Raw genomic sequence first — 19,388 nt, 5'->3', positions numbered from 1 at the left:
CTAATGAGTCATATTGGCTATGGCAATGCTTGTTAGCAAGCAAGGACAGTGCTGTTGTGGGGCTGAGTGACGTGGTGGTGCCTCTCAGGGCTGTGGAGGTGGTGTCCGAGTGATGATGAGGTGGTGGTGTCCGAGTGATGATGAGGTGGTGGTGTCCGAGTGATGATGAGGTGGTGGTGTCCGAGTGATGATGTCCCCGAGTGGTGTCCCTTAATATTTAACACAAACTGTAGGAATGACCCGGACTAGTGCTTTAAAGGCTAAAACATACTTATTTATTAGATTACGATTTAATACTTGATGTTTGACAGCCGAGTTTACTGGACTCAATATGTATGGCTAGTGTTGCTGGGGCGGTTAATAAATTGTTCCTTGTAATATTAGCAGAGATTCTATTAACAGCATGGGCATAGTTCACACTGACTATTTACATGTGTGTATTAGTGGTGCAGCAGGCGCAGTGACACTAAGACGCATAGGGGCAAGGGGCCTACTAATTTCGTTGTCCACGCTGCATTGCCAAATGCGATGCAGCGTCACCGCCCCAGTATAACGCCCGGCACTGACGGATGGTGGTGTGTATGCCTGGTTGAAGCGTGCACTGACGGATGGTGGTGTCTATGCCAGGTGGAAGCATGCAATTATAGCTGGTGGTGTGTATGTTTGGTGAATATGTGCACTGACGGCTGGACGAGTGTGCCTGTTAAAACGTGCAATGACAGTTGGCGTGTGTCTGTCTGGTGAAATCGTGCACTAACGGATTGTGATGTGTGTGCATGATGGAAGTATGCACTGACTGGGGATGATAGCTGGTGGTGTGTGTGCTATAGGAAGCGTGCACTAATGGCTAGTGGTGTGCGGGTCTGTTGGAATTGTGCACAGATGGCTGGTGGTGTGTACGCTTGGTGAAAGTGTACACTGACGGTTGGAGTGTTTTGGTTAAAACGTGCACCGACAGTTGCCGTTGTGTGTCTGCCTGGTGAAAGAGTGCACCGACGGCTGGTGGTGTGTGCCTGGTGAAAGTGTGCACTAACGGCTGGTGGTGTCTGCCTGGTGGAAGCGTGTACTGACAGCTGGTGATGTATGCCTGGCAAAAGTGTGCACCGACAGCTGGTAATGTGCCAAAGAAAAATTGTGAAACAAAAACAACGAGCGAGACAAAGATCAAAGATGTGAGCAATTTTAATCTCCATTCAAGATACATATTTGAAAGTTATATACCTTTTGGGTTAATGTGACCGAAAAAAAAAATTGAAAAAAAGAAAAGGAAGAGAAACAATCTAGTGTACTGTGTTAACTTGCTAACAGGGGGGAATACTTAGATGCAACCATCATAGTGCCGTTCTAATTTGACCACAAACACATTACTGTTTAAGATTCTAAAAAAGAAAACCTTTTGTATGTTAGGAGTTACGTGTAAAATAACTGCTCTTAGAGGAAACAAAGAGCATTTGCATGTCAGCAACGCCGGATGCTGCGTTTCGAAAAGACATCTCTGAAGTCAGTGCTGTGTTGTAAGAAAGTGACTCGGGTAATTGCTGCGTTAATAAAAAAAAAAAACTATCGAAGTCCAGGCATTGTTAAAGATCATGTATCGAGTCGCTGCGTTTAAAAGAGATAACATTTTAGTCAGTGCAGTATTAAAGGAAATAGCTGCGTGAAACCGTGATGAAGGAGATGCTGCATTAGTAACAAGCTCTTGGCATTGCTGTGGGGATGGAAGCGCATTGCTTTGAAGTCTGATGCGGGGGAGCTGCTTGGGAGCTCATGACATTGAAGTCTGGTGCAAGGCTGATGGGTTTTGACGCGCGCGGCTTAACGACTGCATCACATGAACTGAACGTAATCGCAGTTGGTAGAGATTTTGTTTTGCCTACTATATACTCGCCTATTTAATCCCTATGGGATTAATAGGCGAGACCTAAAAACTGGATGTGCGATGCATCTGCCACCGCCGCTCGACTGCATCACATGAACTGAACGTAATCGCAGTTGGTAGAGATTTTGTTTTGCCTACTATATACTCGCTCAACGGGTTTCTCAAATACAAGGAGTCACGCTCCGCGGTCTTAAAAAAAAACCTGGGCACGGATGTTTACCGACGAGAGTTTCTCCAGCACTATAGAATCAGCATGTAATGCACCATACGGAGTGCCAGAGGGAGGCTGCTTCTTTTTCCCACTCAAGTACATCTTCTACCACACGCCGGCAGTGAAATGAATCTATCGCTCACAGCGGGACAGCCAATAATCACAAAGCGGTTTTAAAGCGCTCCATAATCTGAAGCTGGCCCATTCAGCATAAGGTCTGGGTATTAGCGCCGATCTATTGACAGTGGGCACAGCAGGTTGACCCTTTTATGTAGAGCCACCAATGAATCATTAAATGGAGTAACGCTCAGATTTCTGTAAAGATACTCTAACAATCAAGATCCTTGGTAAATTGAATCCCTATTGAGGCAGCAGCTAACAAGCTGTTGGCAAATAGTGGTGTACAAAGGATTGAAGCCGATATTACTTAACCGTGGTGGAAAGCCGGCCGCGGTTTAGCCGTGTGGGCGGGGCCGCATCAGACAACAGACGTGTGCAGCACTACGGAGGTAGTGCTCGCGACAGCCGTTGGCAGACAGAAGAATCAAAGGGGCTAAGAGAGAACTATATTTTAAGGTCTTGATAAAGATGGAACTATATCAGTAAATTCATCCAAATGAGTCAACGCATTCCTCACACAATCCATATCAGTGGCTGGATCCATAGATACTAAAGTTCGGCCGGTTCAGGACCCAGCTACAACATTGTGTAAATGAATATGTACTTGTAAATGACAAAGGATATGGTCTGTTTTTGCTCTCCTTTTTATGGTTGTGATGTATTGTGTTTTGTAGTGTTCATTAAAAACAGTCATTCCACCCTTGTGACACCTTGTATGCAACAAAAATTTTTAATTGAGTATTTAATTGTGTCATTTGTTAGTTTCTCGATAGGCCGTAAATATTTTTGATGAAAAGTAATTGTTTTTTCATGTATTACTGATTTGTCTAATATATGGGCTGCATGTTAAGAAATTCCATTGTGGATAATTAGGAGACTAGGACTACATGCTTATAAAGCGACCTGGGAAAACTCTTTTGACATCTTCTACTTGAGCAGCAACTTTCTCAACACAAGTGACAGTGACCTGCCGCAGCTGACCGCATTTAGAAATCGCTGGGAAGCGGTGCCATGCAAGATTTCCCTTGCTCTGCACTGAGTTCTAATAAACTCTGCGAATCGATGCAGAGTGGAATTCTTTGCCCACCCCTAATACAAAGCCATTTTCACCTTCAAGCGTTAGAAATTACCAGACATTGACAAACACAAATTTCCCACTAGCCAACATTCCAATACTTGCTCTAATAGTACCCCACATTGTGAATGGTTCAATTACAAAGAAGATGAACAGGGATAAACTTCAACTATCAAGATCATATTAAGAGTATGCTCAGTTCATGCAGGTAGCTTTGGCTTGTTCAGGGCGTTATGATGGTCCCATGAAAACAAGTTACTGCTTTTAAATCGACCAAGTGAGAAAAAGAAAAATAATAAAAGAGTGGCTAGTAGGACTTAAGCTGCCAACTACAAATTGGATTAGCGAATCGATATTAGGAAGGGGTGTTCCGAGGGAGTCTCTTCCGAATCGAGAGTCTGAGCACTACGACTGTTTTGCGACCGCAATTGCACCCGCAAAAGTCGCAGTTTACCACCCTTCGCAAAAGGGTGGTAAAACACTGGCAAAAGGGATGGGGTCTCCAGGGGACCCCTTTCCCTGTGAGAATGTAGGGGGAAATATTTTTTAGGGGACAGTGGTCTTATGGACCACTAACAGCCCTTAAAAAAAACAAAGTTTTTTTTAATACATCCCGTTTTTCTTTAATGAAAATGGGCTGCATTTTTTTTAAAAACTTCCTTATCCCATCACTTGTTGAAAATAAGTTATGCTTACAATGTGTGTTAAGGGCGACGTGAATGCCGAATATCCCTCTCAAACATGTGAATGGTGCAGCACCTCCCTCTGCCCACAAATCTCCATATGAAAGATTCTCAACTCCAGAACTCCCACTAATCCCTCTAGGATTAGGGACGGAAGCACAGAAATGACAAAAGCCTCCTAAAAGGAAATTCAAATCTTTGAACCCTCACACTAATTCCGTTTACCCTTGCAATTCATATAAGATAATTCACCAGTTTACGGACAAATATTTTTGTTAAACAGTCTTCGAAATGCAAAGGCCTAATTACCACTGGTGATGGCAAGTATTGCATGCAACATGAAGCTACTGAAATTATTTCATTAGTTGATCTTTCGAACTGCTGTAAAATGGTGATTTGCATGTCCATCCAATATTGTTCCAGATACCAAAAGAAGCATTTGCAATAGGTCTCGCATTAGGAAAGTTTGATCTATTGGTCTTGTAAATGACAATTTTTTTATTTATGTGTTGGTTTTGAAAATAGCTACATAGCTTTGTCATTTACAATGCCAATAATAAATTTCGCAAATGTGACACCTATGATGCTGGGGTGGCGCCGAGTGATGCTGGGGTGGCGCCGTTACATTAGTTACAAGTCAACGAGTAATTTAAGTCCTCATTCTTAGTCCATAAAGCAATTTATGGCACCAAATTTACACCTCTTTGCAGTGTTTCAAGTGGTATATGCCAACTCGTGCTCAGGGATTCTCATGCCACACTCTTTAAGAGGTTCAAATGAAAAGTTTTGGGGTTACAGGCTATCTCGGTGGCCGCACTAGTGCTATAGTTTGTTGCCTCAATCTTTGTGTCAAAAGTAGGGGTGGGCGTAACGCGCATAGCTTGGTAGAGCAGAATTACGTGACATACCAGCACATTATGCAGCATATGAAGAACTTAACCCAGATTTTAATCCTAATTCCATAGTGCAATACAGATCCTCCATCCGAAACACAAGAGGAGTTGCCTTGATGACCTGCTGTTACAGGGACAGAGGCTCTCCTTGAGTTTTACAAATAGGAAGTTTCCCTACGGAGTGAGTGGTGCGCACTCGCAACTCTTGCACCAGGGTGTTTGAACTGCTAATTTGGCCATGTGTTCGCGAAATCAAAGCAGCATCAACACTGCCGCCCGCAAAATAATTTCCCAAAACAGAATAAGCAGTACAAAAGTGGCACATCGCTGCAGGTACTGCACTTAAATGGTTTCTAAGCTATGTGAAAATGTGCCGGGGATGTATAAATATGCATGGGAGCTAAATATCACGTTTTAGAGCTCACGCTGCCTGTGCTCATGATGAACAGCAGAGGAAGGAAAGGAAACCCGCTTGCCATTAAATGCAGCACTTACATTAACCAGGAGCAAAACATAAGGAGCACGAGGAAGGGTGCTGTAAAAATATGAAATGTGGCAGACACAACTGTACCAGAGTGAGCCACTGAACAGCAGACTTGATTTGCGAGGACAATGGTATTTTTTGTTTTCACCGTAGGAAGATTTTCTTGACATAACAGAGCTTCCTTGGAAAAAATACAGGAACACAGCTGCAAGGCGTGTCTGGCCACGCAATGCTTTAGAAATTCAGAATGTGTGGGGAAGGGACAATGGAGTTTGCTTATAAGTGGGTCACAGTGAAGTTGTATTAGGAGGGGGTAGTGCATTCTGAGGGACGCAGGGAGAGAAGGGAGGGGAAAGTGCAATTAAAGGAGCCTTCAGAAAGCAGAGGTGAAGGGAGGAGTTAGTGCAATCTGAATGACGCTAAGAGCTGGGAGAATAGGGAGGGAGTGGGTAATACGAGCTGAGGGGGCTGATGCAGGTTTGCTGAAGCACAGATTCAAAACTTTTTTTAAATGCTGAAAGGAGCCTACTTTATTTTAGCCAGCGGTGATGGTGGGGAGGGATGTGGGGTGGGGGCAGCAAGACAGCCATGCTGGGTGGAAGGAGAAAGGGAGCGAGTGAAAGCACGAGTGCCACGAGAAAAACAAGTCTTTGGAGGAGGGCTGATTAATGCGATGAGGGCTGATTAATGCGATGATGCGAGGCGGCTCGGGGAGCAAACGGCAAGCGCGTGCACATGCACTCTGCCTAATCCGCGAGGGTTTCAGACCTTGGTTTGGCCTCTATACTCTAGTCCCATTATCCCTGGCAGGATTAATAGGCGAGACCTAAAAATAAGTGAATGTGTCCTTGTGTAACGTAACCAGCGCTCCAGTACACTCTGGTCGAATTTGCGCTATATGAATCTGCATTAAAATTAACAATGAAATTCAAGCAGCGGTTCGAGGCCCGGTCTTCATCCTTCTGAGGCCTGTTAGACAAGTTACAATTCCTTGTCACTGCGGTGCCCACGGGCGCCCAAGAGACATAAGCGGGGGGGTCAGGCGCCGCCTGTGGAGGGGTGTTATTACAGTTGGGCATAGAGTACATACAATTCCGCTGAACCTGCAGTGCGCATGGAGGACTGACAGCACCCCCCTCCCACAGGGCCCCCCATTACCACCCCCCCACGTTAATCGGCAGCAGGAGTGGAGCAACGTTCGAGAGGATGGGTGATGGGGAAGGGGTTACACAGGGTATTTTATTTAATGCGATTTTATATAGCGCAAACTTTACCTGAAGGTGTCAGAGTACTTTACATAAGAACCAGTTGCAAAACATAAGGACTGTGGATTACATGTGTTACATAAAAGATACAAACAGAAAAAGTTGCAAATGTACAAGATGTGGCTTTAAAGTGTGTAGGGTGGGGGCGTTATCAATGCAAATCAGCTATGCGCAAATACTGGGAAATGGCAGAGGATGGATGTTTTGCCGGGCTCGGCCCACGGACATGTAACTATCTGAAGGATTAGAAGTATCACAGAAGGTTTAAAGAGAAGGAGCGACAGGAAGAGGCAGTGACAGGTCTAGTTACAGGGCTAAAGGGAGGGGGGAGCCGGGGGACGAGACCCTCCAAGAGAAGGAATTTTCAGATAAGGAGAATGGGGTGGGCTGGCTATGAGCCATTGGGCGGTCCCTCAAATCTGGTCTGTAGGGGCGGGACGGCGAAAGTTTACCTAGCACTCCGCCTTTAATCGTTCCAAGGCCAGTTACAGGAATGACTCATTTCTTGTAGGGGGGGGGGGGGGATATGGGGGGGGGGGGGGTGACACTGTCTGGGGCGGTAGGAGTGGTTTACACAGTGAGATGCAAGGGAAGCCGGAGCTGGTTTGCACAGGCAGGGGCAGAGCATACTCTCCTTCGGGAAAGGAGGGGGCCCCTCAAGGTGGGTGGCAGTTCAGACGCACGGGGAGTACGAGTCACTCAAAAAAGTAACTGTTAACCCTTTATATTAACAGAGCGCTTTACATAGCACCAGTTGCATTACATGAGGGTACATTCATTTTTGTTAGGCACAGGAAAATTTTGTGATTTGCCCAGAATCACAGCATGTTCAGAGTCCTTGCCGAGACTCTAGCCGTTAGACCAATCGTACTCTGGTATACTTTAGAAAAAGCTGTGGTACTAAGCGATTTTCATGCAAAGGATTTATATTACCGAGGATATTACGAGTCTTTAATTGACAAGACACAGATAGGGTTATTTTAAAGTTTCACCAGGTAATTGGGAGTATAACCAACTGCTCTGTTTGTCGAAAATGTACTTGTTCAATTAACCTGCTAGATTTGACCTTAAATCCAGAATAGGGTCACAGATTACCACAAACAGTAGACAAGATTAGACATTGCAAAACAGACATATACGATGCGGCTATAATTACCCATTGAGAGAGTAACTAAAGTGCACATTCGTAGTTCATTTTGATTAAACACCGTGGTGGTTATACATTGACAAGTCTACTAGTCCAGGGTTTAATTTATGAATCAGTGAGGCCCGTTTCTTTGGTTGTCTGTAACAGGCCGCCATACCCTGCAAAAACAGTTGTACAGAGGTCTGTGCAAGTTAACAAAAAACAACGAACACCAGCCCTCGTTTGCAAATTCGTGACACATAAAATAAGCCTTTGATGCAGCAGGGGGCGGAGCGGAACCCCTTGAAGTGAAGCTGCTGGCGGCACCACGCTGGGGGAAGCAACAGATGGCTGGCTTTGATGTGGTGATGCGAGGCAGGCGGAAAGAAGCGCATGCACGGGACACATGCACTTCTGGAAATCTGCATTTTTTGAGAAGTTAGTTTAGCTCTTAGTTTAGCCCCCAATAGGTTTCGAGTTAGCCTCAATAGGTTTAGAGTTATAAATAACTACCTAAAAAGTGACTGGGCTAAACCTAGAGAAAAAGAAAGAAGTGGGCCTGGTGCTTATTTCATTACAAACTGAGCACTGGGTAAGGTGCTCCACAGTCTACATGTTTTTAAATAGTGGTGTGATTGACAGGAGTGGCACTCTTTAGCTAATGCTGGGCTACTGGAATTAGGAAGACCAAGTCATGTGGAAGAGCTGACTAAATTATGGGGCAAGTAAAGGCACATTATGCAGTACATAATGGGGCAAGAAAAAAGGCACATTATGCAGTACATAATTGGATAGTACTACATAATTTTTACACTTTATAGTCTGGGCATAGGTTTCACCTCAGTACCAATTTAACGCCCATATATAGCAATATGCCGCAGAAAGGTGACCACTCATCTTAGTCAAGGGCCTTCAACTGTGCAGCAACTTGTGTTGCAATGTTCAGGAACTTTGAGCTAATTCGTTTAAAACCTGCAGCATATGCAATTAATGGCTAGTGTGGCAAATGCAATGGTAAAAAAAAAAAAAAAAAAAAAAAAAAACCCCATCCTTTGAGTAGCCCAGATCAAAATTTTCCCGTTTTGGGATTGGAGAAACTGGTAGAGATATGGCAAAGAACTTTTAATGATCTTCTTGTGACCAGTAAAGATTCAAACTTGCCTGGCTGAGGTTGCCGCACCTTGGCCACTACATAGCTCAGCAAAAGCAAGGTTTCAAGCCAGTAGCCTTGCCAGCACTCGCGTCGCAAGCACCTCTAACTGCCCGGCTGTTAGCAGGGGTGATCTTCTGTATGGGCAGTGGGTACCCCGGGCAGCTGACAAAGTGGCAGACTCAACACGTTGGGCTCTTCCCACCTATACATGCACCCCGTATTGGCACACACACACAGCAAGTCTACAGCGCCCGTGTAGTCAGCAGTGGTTGCAAGCGCTTGCCAAACGTCCCATCCGTATCTGATCTCTGGCGACAAGTATCGTGGCTCCAAAATCGTGGATTAACCCAATAGCAGGGACAGTGGGTGCTCATGGCTGCTGCTAAAACGACTGACTCCCCGCGTTTAGCTCTTCCTGCCTCTCCAGGCGCCCGCACTGTTGCACTCACCCACAGCAGGTCTGCAGCGCCAGTGTAGTCAGCAGCGGGAGTCCGCACATCTCAAATGTCCCAGTAGTCCCAACCGCAACTAATCTCCAGCATCTGATATCGCGGACCCAAGATGGCGGCAGTGGCTTCCAGGACAGCACGTCTCGGGTCGGGTCCCTGCACACAGCACCTTGGTGCACCATAACTCTCCGCATCCCAGTAGGCTTCGGCTAAGCCTTAAAGCTGCTGGTGCGATGTAAACAGGGTTATCACAGCTTCACCTCAGGAGGAGGGCCAGTAGCAGCCGTGGGCTCGATTTCCAGGGCAGCCCAGCCACAGCAGGAGGTGAGGATTGTCAGACCTCCAGCAGCTGGTCTCACAACTCAGTCCTGGAGCCTGCTTGAGCACCAGGGACCTCAGAAGCTCCACCACCAGAGGATTGTTAACACGCGCCTCAGCAGCTCTCCATTTCAAGGATTATTAAAGGATTAAGTCCTGGCAGGCGGAGCTCACTCACAGAGCGGCCATTTCGCAGCACAGTAGACCACGCTCCATGGCTGGGACAGTCTTTGCCAGAAAGAGGCGAGGCAGGGCAGGGCCATCTCTCCAACGCTTTGCTGCCTGTAGCTTGGGCAAGGTCTGGACCTGTACTTTGATTCCAAGCAAACAGACTGCCTGTTCACACTTTTTATGTAACTGTTATGGACCTTTGACACTGGTCGTTTGCTCTTATTCCGCCTCTGTGCCCTGCCTCGGCCCAATTAGTCTTCTTGTGGCAGCTCTTTTCTTGTCCCAAGTATTGGAGAGAAGTTATTTGGGCACCCACCGCTTTGTACCGTTTGGAGAATTAATCCCCTTGCCTAGCCCCAACTCCTTCCTACTCAGTTACAGGGCTAAAGCCCACTGACCGTGATTGTGTAGGCTACTTGTTGAACAAAGTGTTTGCTCTATTACCACTGCACTGCGTTAATATGGGTATAAAAAGTGTTGGGCTGATATTCATCTGCCTTGGTCCATTTTCAAGGACTGGGGAGGAGAAAAAACTATGGAGGGCATTGGGGGTGGGCAACCACCGCCCCAATTTTTTTTTTAATAAAAAAACACAAAACACGCAGGCAGCAATTGCGTTCTAGATTACATTGATAACCTGATTAGCAAGTGTGAAGGCATTTTTGAAGATGTCAATATTTTTTCACACATTTACTACAACATAATTATGAAGATATTTTCCATGACTACAGCCAAATAACATACCCCTTGCCGCCTACATGGCCAACAATAGTAGGTTAAAAAACGGACATTTGTACCAAAATCATGTGGCCTGAGGGAATACCACTGCACACCAATCAAGCACTGTTGAAAGAAGGCATTACAGCAGCACCGGACACCACTTAGGCATGTCCGCCCACTGATTAGGGTTTAATAGAAGACATTAAGTGAGCGCCTACATGACAGCTTTCAGTAGAGAAGCCGTCCACAATTTAATTCAACAAACTGTCTAAAGGGATATTGCATTTACTAACCGGCAAACATAAGGGCTAAGTAACATGCTACCATTATAACCCTAAATTACCCTTGTTGTAATCAAAGGAAGATGATTCTACAGTGCTAGATACCATTCCATCATGGCTGCCCACTGTGGATCATAAACCACATGACTGCCACAATGAAACAACCCTAGTCACATGACAAGGGAGCGTACACATAAGCAAGATGGCCGCACTGGGAAGACACCTCCTGGACCTGGCGGCGTGGGGTTGGTCCCATCGGTGAGCACATGAGGTGCAAATTGTGAGTAATATATACAAGCCCTGACTGTTCCTAATGTGATTGTTAATATTTTTTGTAGGGGGGGGGGGGGGGGGGGGGGGGGGGGGGGAGTCAGCACAATTTGGCCTCTTCAAGGCTCATTACGTTTTAAGCAAGCGCACCGCAGGGCGGGCTTCGCGTCCCTAGATTGTTTTAGTTGTAGCGTTACGACCAGTATTTACAGCCATTGAGTACCAACTGAGTGACAGCGCTGTGAACAAGGGAACAGGGCTGAAGCTTATGTAATCACTACACATAACCAGGACCGAGAAGGTGGCTATATATGAAAAACCTGTAGCGACACTACCACACTAACCACTACGGGTTGCTAATAGGTATACGTAATCAACTACATAAGGTTAAGTCCAGCGATATAACCTTTTTATATACCGCCATAGAGTTCTCACCCAGATTGATAGCATACTAAACATGGGAACAGAGCGAAGGATTATTTCAGCGCTTTACACTTAACCAGGGGCAAGAGAAAGATCATACACACATGCACAGGCAACCCACTATGATCACTATCGAGGAATGTACTAACACCGCCTAGGTTTACTTTGCACACCTTGTGATAATATCCCTTGAAGATGGTCGGTTTTAACTTTAGAAAACTAAGCTGCAACAATACAACCAAACTAACCGTTACAGGTAGAAGAAAGATATACACAACCTACAATAGCCACCGCTACTAACAAAGTGAGACGTGTATACACAGTCGAGTTTTACTTTACACACATTGCTGAATTATCCCTTGAGGGCGGTTGATTGAGATTACAGAAGGAAAAGCGTTAGCAATATGGCCATTATGACCATCGCAAAGAGTTGTCTAATCTCTATTAACACCCAAAGAATCAGAGACAAACAAGGAAAATGATAAACAAGTAGTCATGGAAGTAATAACTAGGAACCTTTACAGCCAGATTGATCTGATAATCCAGATCAACCAAGATCACTTGACAAATGATTCACTTTACATACAGCCAAAACTTGATGGAAGCCTCCACCATTGTGCAGACCGCAAGTACTGTTGATGCCTTGGTCTTTTGCAGAATAGACGAGTCCAATACCTCCTTTTTACCACTGATTGCTATGCTTCATTCTCCACATGGGCATGCAGCACACGACTACCTCACTGAGGACATCTGTTTTTAATCACTTTTAAAGCACTGCACACGCTAGTCTCACTTCATCAAGTGTGTCCAGGAGAAATGTATGCAAGTCACAATAGACTGGGCTGTAAACCTACACCTGTTTTTATATGCCTCTCAGCACTATAGGAAGATCCAGCCCATCACAGACCGTTGAACACAATTAGTACTTTTCTTCTTGTGATACCTAAACCAACCTACTGGACACTTACCTAGGTCCTCTAGTGTAGACAAATTCAAATTAATAGTTTAAGGTCCTGAAGAATCGCTAGCGATCTTACAGATGCGAGAAAAATGTTGTCCACTACAAATACTAACCAGCACTGAAACAGGAACATCAAATTCCGCCAAGTGCTAATTTTCACATTTTAATTAAGGCATGATACCCCCAGAATAAAAAGATTTATAGGTACTCCCAGCCTTATTTTAACTCACTCCCAAGTCTACACACCCCTGGCCCCACACCCGCACTTCACCAAACGGCTTTTGAAAAATGAACTCCGGTAAAGAGCCCCTCCTTGAGGTGAGCCCGTTGGGTATTGCGCCGCCGACCCAACGAGGAGCAGCCCAGATGATGAAGCAGGACACCTGCAAGGGAGTGTGAGGGCATTACATCCAACAAAATGGATGCCTAACTGATCTTACCAAGACCAGTGGCACCTACATAGCGTGACTAAAACCTTTCTCCTTCTGAGGAACGGCACAGCTCTTTCTTGTTCTGATTCTTGAAGATGAATCAGCCCCCTCAACACGCAACCCTTCTGACCAACCCAACCCCCCACGCCCCCCCCCCCGAATCTCTTGCCCAAAACGTTCACCCACCATCCCAACACTATCTAAAGGGACCCTTAGACACAACTAGGAAGCATTATCTGACTGCGAGGGTTCACCGAACCTCTATTAATTCCCACGACATCCCTAGCAACATCACTCTGCAGCTAGGACCTGCTAAGTCTTGTGTTACAGGTTCACTCCTTTTTTGGACCTTTCCGATGAGCCTATGGAAGACACTCCCCAGTCTTCTTTTGTGATTGCCGATTCAAATCGCATCAGCATCAAATTTAGAACTCCAGTACACCCACCAACGTATTAATACGCTCAGGGCTGAAATAGGGACAATGACATCCATGGCGGAGTGCCTCAACATCTCAAGTTAAATCATTACTGTAGACCGGCTCACCTCCTCAGCTTGGCATCCCTGCGCTAGGAGCTCATTTGCAGCCTACCCGTAATCACCACATGCCCCACCATGGTCCCCATCCACTTGTTCAATGTTTATGTGAGGGGGGACTAAAGGGGTAGACCCTCACCTACCATTACTCTATTGGAAGATGTGCTAGGCATCGAGGATGACTGCCCCAAGTGGGCTGTCCCCTCCTTAAAACCTACCCCCAGTCAAAAGATGGATACAGATGGCGCTCCAACTTAAAGCCCTTAATGAAGTTCAGGTTGAGGGCAGTAAACGGCAGAACACTCGTATACGCAGGGCGTGAATACGTGCAATAGAGTTGGCTGCCCGTCCCACATGGATTACATCCTCCTTGATGTGAGGCTCTGGGAAGACTTGATTGACATGTGTGGGCACCACTACAGAAAGGGATTACAATCCTCTGTTCAAGCAGGAGTCATTTGTGGGAATCTCTACTATTCCTTGAGCAGCTCACACCAGATCCATACTAGGGAGATCATCCCCTCGAATATCAACAAATCCTTAAAAAGGCGGAAGGTAGCACTGCAAGAATCTAAGATCAGACATACAGCATGACCTGGCAGTAGGTATACTTGAGCGCAAGGCTTTGGGTAGCTATTTTTAATTCTCGCACCTTTGACACTTATCGCATATTTAATTTAGCTCCCAGGCCAGACCATAAGACCAGTATGCCATCAAAAGAGGCCCATTTGTGGTACACAAGACTGTAAGCATGAGCGATTTACGCCTAGCAGCAGCAATTAAAGATAAGAATTGCCCCTTGATTAAAACTGCCAAGAAGTGCTACATGGCTGCTTTGCACTTGGAAAAGTTAGCATGAGATGAATCCCGCAGGCAGCAACTCAAGGAAGCAAGCGCAGCCAAGGATGCTAAGTTATTTTGGACCCTAGTCACCTGGGTTAGCAAGTCAGGAACACATTCACCCCCAACTACATTACTGGCCAGGAATGGTACGACCACTTCTGGAAGGTCTACTCCATTCCTGATGTCGCGCCCTCAGCAGAAGCGGCCGAGTTATACAGGCATCACTTGGATGACCAGCTTTTTACCCTGGGTGAGATAGAGAAAGCACTAGGTAGAATAATGCCGTCCAAAGCAGCAGGACCAGACAGCATTCCTGGAGATTTATTTCTTGCAGACATTCTTAGCTGGCAAATGCAATAGCTAATGGCGCTCCAGTTCCTTGGTTGTAGAAAGGAGCAGAGGTGGTCCAGATTTATAAAAATGGAGCTAGAGATGATCCCTCAAACTACAGGCCCATAGGCCTGATCGATTCCCTACAGAAGGTCTTCAGCAGACTTCCGCTGTAAACGATTCAGCTGTAGGCAGACGACAATGCCATCTTATCACAGTATCAGGCCGGCTGTAGGGCGAGGACAGGATCAACCAACCAGGCATTTCGGCTCCTACTTCTCTACTGGAAAGTGGTAATTGGCAAGGGTAGTCTTAACCTAGTATTAATGGTTTTAAAGACTGCCTTTGATTTAGCCCCTAGGAGTAAATTATGAAGACATGGGCACCCCCCACTTATTCTTAACTTGGTGGTCCGGCTACATGAAGAGAACCACGTTCAGATTAGGTGGGGATGCAAGGACTGCTGAATCAGCGTATTCCAGTCAGAGGAGATTGACAGGTGTGCTTTGGCTCCCACTCTAGTCTCCCTTTATATGAATAGAGTGGTTGTCTTTCTGCAAGAAGATCCAGCAGACGCACCAACCCTGGGGGCTGATAAGGTACATAACCTATGTTCGGAGAAACCCTGCTGGTATCAAAGACCCCAGCAGAGTTGCAGTGACTACTTAATTAGGTTTCAACTCTTCTGTGAAATCCGGGGGTTGGTTATTAATTGCTCAAAAACCAAATGTATGGCCTTTAACCACAACAAGTCCTACAAAGGCAGCCCCTTGCTAGGTGGGACACCCCTGGAAAGAATTGGCACCTTTGATTACCTTGGTGTCCGACTGATAAAGTGTCATGGAACCTTACCTAGCAAAGATGATGGGCCATAAGAGAGTAGCAGGATCACTTGGGAGGGAACACTGTTCTTCACATAGCAGACAGGTAGCCCCAGCCCTAGGACTCCAAAGCAGTCCGCCCAGCACTGTACGGTGCAGAGCTTTGGGGATTTGAAAAGGCCCAAGATCTCTGCAGATCTAAGCATAAATGTCTTAGGGTTTAATAGTGCTGCCTCAAAACATTCCCCTTATGCTAGATATGGGTGACGACATAGCAAGGCTTCACCCGCTGCTCTTTTGGGCCCATATTAGGTGGACCCCAGAGCTACTACCCTATGCAGAAGCCATCAGAGGTTATACGGATAGGCACCAGCAGCAACATAGGTTGGATCTCCAACGTTAGGAAAATGATGTCAGCACTGGGTCTTCAAGCACATTGAGGCAAGCAGGACCCACCTAGAAAATAAGTGTTCAAATGTTTATACTAGGAATGGGCAGAACAAGAATTCAGCAAACCTAACTTGGGGAGAGTAACTAGAGCATTTTATATTCACAAACAGACCAGACATTTTGAGCCCTTTGTTAGATCTAATTCAGGTCCCTCGGGACAGGATGTTATACATCCATTTTAGGCTTGGCACACTACCTGTCTGAGACAACAGTAAAATGGCACTCAAACAATCAAACACCAAAGGACTGACCATGTTGCAAGGCACCAGTAGAAAGTGTTGCCCAAGTTATGTTTGCTTGCCAGGCATACAGAACTCCGACCGTGAAATGGTTAAAACTGATTTTTCGGCAATTGGGTACATGGGAATATCTGGTTGCCCTACGCATTCTCAGATCAGACCCTAGCCCACTTTTTGCGTGCTGCTTGGCAGAGTTCTTAAGTCAGGCGTGGCTCATCAGACGAAAGACCCAGAAAGTAATGCTACAGCACTCAGCAACACGATCACACACAACTGTAGTATGGCTCATAGGCTGGCTATTTAGGTTTTACATATAGGTTATGCATGTGCACTTTATTGTTCTTAGTCTCAATGATGTTGCACAGAAGAGGGTTGGATATCCTAAGGAGGTTTGCAGGGGATTCCAATTTGAGTTCAACAGGAGTACCACACTAGGAAGTATTGTAATGCTTCCTTCCTCTTACTTATAAGATGTTCAATGTATGCTTTTTATTTCTCACTGACCTGTCAAATTGCATTTTGTACCCTGGTTGAGATAGATATTAAAGTAAACATGCTCAGTGCACCGAGATCGCCATGACCTTGCCTCTTGCGGCGGCGGTCCGTGGTGAGGGGGCGAGCCCCCAAACAATAATTCACTGTGAAGATCCAAGGAAAAAACGACAACAACAATGGACTACAAAATAGCTTAGTTAGCGGTGATTTATTCAGCAAAGAATCTGCAACTGTGCCGATTCTTTGCTGAGTAAATCACCGCTAACAAAGCTATTTGAGTCCGTGGTTGCTGTTTTTTCCTTAGATCTCCACAGTGAGTTGATATCTATCTACATCAGCTCTACGAACTGTTTATTTTTTAATATAAAATGCTGTTTATAGCTTTTATGACATGAGCTGTAGAAATGAAGCTTATACATCAACAAGATTGTATTTGTATTGTCATTCCACTAGTTCTGGTCATAGTACAACCTGATGAGGTTTCAAACAGAACCCCCAGTCACTATGGAGTGAATGCCAACAGCAGCAAATATAGTATCAATGTTTCAGGGTCAGTCAAAACACTTATTATCACTCATGTTTAGCAAACAAATGGAAAGGGAAGGACCCTAGTAGTTTCATCTCACAACGAAAGCAACAAAGATTAGACCAATTTACATTTCTAATTAGACACTTCACCAGCAGCTACCCCCAAAGAATCCTGTGTTGAACTTATGGTGTGGGAAGATTTCCAAACCTAGTTTTGAAACTCTGGAACATTGCTTCTATGATAATTTAGCATGCAGGTACCTACTGCTGTGACATATTGCAATTGTTTTTCATTAGTATTTAACTTTGTAAAATATCCCCACAGCAAAACAGAACTCGGCAATAAAATTCCTAAATCATGCACACCTTTGGAACAAGACATCAGTTTATCCCCACAGAACCAGCCTTAGCCATGCTACACATCAAAAGCACTAGGTACATTGAAGCAGAAGTAATTATCCAATAAATAAGGAAGAAAGGCAGGCCTTAAAAACAAAATCGATTGAGTCTCAAAGCAACCAGACGCTTTATTGAATTTACAAATTAGAAGGTATTCACTACAGTATGTTCTGTCATATCTTCATTTGCTCTACTTGAAAAACATGCAAAGTCATAAATGGGCATCCCTGTTGGCACATCTTTAAAGTTAATAAACGTCTCTTGTAGAAAGATAATGTGGTGTGCTGTCAAGTGAAAATATTTTCTGAGATGCTATTGCATTAGCTAAACTGGAGCAGTAGTTAAACAAATATTCTGATTTCGTGCAAATTAAATCCTTTTGTTTCCTGGCCAGCTGGAGAGTGAATTCACAAGACGTTTAATACGCACTCATTTTAGGACACGAAATACATGGGACAAAAATAGAAGGGTACAAGAAATCAAGAGTTTATGAACGTGTCACTTAGCAGAATGTAAAAACACAAGTCTTAATACTTGCCTTTGTAACAGGCGGACAGAACATACCACGAACGTCGGAAAACCACGGCATTAGATTAATAAAAATTCAGTAATTTACGTGCCGAATGGCAAATTTAAAGGTCCATGCATACAGTTCGCCAGTTGCTGTACAAAAACCGAAAATTATTTTTAACGTAAGTGTGTACTAACTATTCATTTAGACAGTGGGGGTCTTGGAATCACCTTGTCGGTGTCCAGTCCGCATGACATTTCCGGGTAAGCACGGGCTCCACTCTGACACACGGCTCGTCGTGGTCGTACAAAACCTCTCCGACTGAGATCTTTATTCCAACGACCGATAAAGACAAACGTGAGCCGGATGAGAGTGGCCAATGGATATGTTCTCACTAGAACTCTATGTCTTTCGGTATAAAGTAAAGGATTAATCCATGTGGCCCCGCCACCCCATGACAAAAGATCCCGAAGCCTTCCCGACTACCAAAGAATGACATTGAAGCCTTCACAGCACCGGAAAGATAGGCCAGAACCATAACCGGCCTTTGGGGGAATACTTCACCCTTCTAGACAAGGTGCCGCTATGACCAGGAAAGACCGGACAGCCCCTATCCAAGCAAAACAGCTTGCTCATGCCTTTCACTGTACCCAAGGACTCGGTCACAACTCACCGAATGAAAGTCTGAGAAGAAACGGGCGACGTGAATGGGCTGAGCGGCGACGACTGTGCGGACTTCCCCCCTTTACGCTGTGCGACGCCGGAGAGGAGGGAAAGAGGAGAAAAAAGGCTTATTAACGTCACGCAAAAGCGTCATCGCGAGAGTTCATGCAGCTGGGTGAGTCCATTCCTCCAGTGGTGTAAGTGTTAAGACTTCCTATTCGCCTTTCGATAGACTTCACGTCCGTGACACTGTAAGCAGTTACTAAATGGAGTAATTTTTGAAAATAGTTACGTAAAACTTGATATTTGCGGCTGCCAGTGCCACTTCAGAAGATTTAAATTACAATGGCGCTTTAACTCCCCTTTTTAGCTATGGACTATGCCCAAAATATTGCGTAATCACGCCACAGGCCTCTTCCTGGCGAGCACCAGATTTATCCGACATGGGAGGAACCATTGCTGTAGTAATAGACAGAGAAGAAATATTGAGCTGTCACGACGCAGCTGATCACGGGCCAGGGCAAGTGACATCAACACAGCACCCATGTTGGATTGCACACATTATTGAGTGAGACGTGCAGTCTACAGTTGTTTTCGTTGGAAAAAATAATGAGTTGTGCAAGGTTCAATAGATATTTTAAGTCGGAAAGCTCTAATCTAA

The 19,388-nt window shown here is 45.2% G+C and overlaps 1 protein-coding gene across 1 annotated transcript in view; it reads right to left on the bottom strand.

The window, feature by feature from the left end:
* Positions 1 to 19,124, bottom strand: part of BZW1 (basic leucine zipper and W2 domains 1) — a 79,076-nt gene extending 59,952 nt beyond the window's left edge. The window contains exon 1 of the mRNA XM_086955226.1: positions 18,738 to 19,124. The gene's annotated coding sequence lies outside the window, so the exon portion shown is untranslated. The remainder of the gene's footprint in view (positions 1 to 18,737) is intronic.
* Positions 19,125 to 19,388: the final 264 nt, after the last annotated feature.

The sequence above is a fragment of the Lissotriton vulgaris genome, chromosome 2_1 (genome assembly GCF_964263255.1).
Source record: "Lissotriton vulgaris chromosome 2_1, aLisVul1.2, whole genome shotgun sequence".
NCBI classification, from domain to species: domain Eukaryota; kingdom Metazoa; phylum Chordata; class Amphibia; order Caudata; family Salamandridae; genus Lissotriton; species Lissotriton vulgaris.
Note: the sequence above shows the minus strand (reverse complement) of the source record. Positions and strands in the feature narration are given on the sequence as shown.